This window comes from Hakea prostrata, chromosome 8 (assembly GCF_041222555.1).
Source record: "Hakea prostrata isolate BN-2017 chromosome 8, UWA_Hpros_2, whole genome shotgun sequence".
NCBI classification, from domain to species: Eukaryota; Viridiplantae; Streptophyta; class Magnoliopsida; order Proteales; family Proteaceae; genus Hakea; species Hakea prostrata.
This window is the reverse complement of record NC_142607.1, coordinates 27,391,849-27,393,561: the sequence shown is the minus strand read 5'-3', so window position 1 is coordinate 27,393,561 and position 1,713 is coordinate 27,391,849.

Sequence of the window (1,713 nt, the reverse complement as noted above, 5' to 3'; positions counted from 1 at the left end):
TATCTTGTTGGTTATTTTATGTCTTTTTTTAAATATGAATTGCTATAATTTATGTTTATTATTATTTCTGATGTTGCTCCTTGCTTTGAAATCTATTATTGTTGTTATGAAATGGAATTTGATTGTATGAGAGGAGAAATATTATTATTTCTTCTACCTTGTATTTTCTACTAGGGTTGTGGGTTCACCCATTGCCCTAGTGATATTATATGATTGCTTATATTGTGGTTGGGAATGGGGAATGCTTTTTTTGCATTTCTGCCATAGGATACCAGAGGAGGCGGTATGGGACGCATTCCTATGGTATCCTTGGCTCTTTCCCGATTACTAATTTACATATTTAGGGCATGTCTAGAAGTGTTTGGTTAGGTGACCTCATGAGTACTACTACTCAGCAGGGGTATTGAAGCCGGTTAACCAATGATGTTAGTGGATGGGTCCTGTATGTCAAGCAGGCCCACTATCATCATAGAGAGGTAGGGTTGCATATAATAGATAAGAGCTCATGGACGCTCAAGACTGGTGAAATGACCCATGAGAGGACATGGAGATCATCCTATCCATTATATGTGGATGATCACTGGGTTAATGAATGGGGTCCAACAGATGCCTCCATTGAGGATTCCATTCATATGTGGGATGGTATTGAACCAACAGAGCACTAGGTGTGAGGGGAAATATCCGGACCATATGTAGTACGAGACCATATGACTTTGCATTGGGCCTAAGATTATCCTTGACACACGCCAGATCTTATACCAATGGTGATGTGAGAGAGTGGTGACCTAATCCCCGACCATGGCTTGACAGGACTTTACACAACAACCGCGGAGAACCCAACAGACGTGCTTGAGTGCCGTGAGGGAAGAGTGATGAGACCGCCCAAAGAAGACTGATGTGTGACTTAATGCGTGTCTACCATAGAGACTTCATGATAGAGTTAGGAGCATAATCATTCACATATCATATCATTGTCATTAATTACATTATTGATATTCATGTTATATGTGTGGCGTAGAATCTTGAGAATGAATGTGTGATATGATGTTGAGTTGACCTCATTGAGTTCTGTTGAACTCAGTCCTTTTATATGTCTTTTCCTTTTAGATTATACTGCAGGTTATGAGGACTTCTTCCAAATGGAGGATTCGTTGCTAGTATATCTTTTTGAAGGAGTGACCGAAGAAGAAGTGGATGCACATGGAGCTTCGTGCCAGTATCAAGACTATTCTTTTGGGTGGGATTCCATTAGAGAACTAGTCTAGTTTAGTTTTCCGCTGCGTTGAAAATTACTCTCTATTCTTTTCAAAACTCTGATGTTATATTTTTATTTTGAAGTAATGGATGATTGTAACCATTATTTTGGTTTTGATAACTTAGTATGATAAACTTGATTTATTCTTGTCCATTTAATTATGCTATATCATGTTTTGTATGGATTTGTCACTGAACCTAGATCTTGCGGTGTATCACCCCCACGGGCATTCGGGTATGACCGGATCCGGCTGGGTGGGGTGTGACAGACTGGGAATGGCACAGAAAAATATTTCTCTCGCCATTGTTTGTTGTCATGAGGAATGGAGGAATCAGTGAAAATTCGGGTTTCTTGACCCAATTCACTTGCAATACATGTTCTTCTGGCAAAGTGAATGTAACCGCGTTCGCGGGATACTTTCAAAGTGTAGTAATTTCTAAAAACTTCGACGGAGGGGA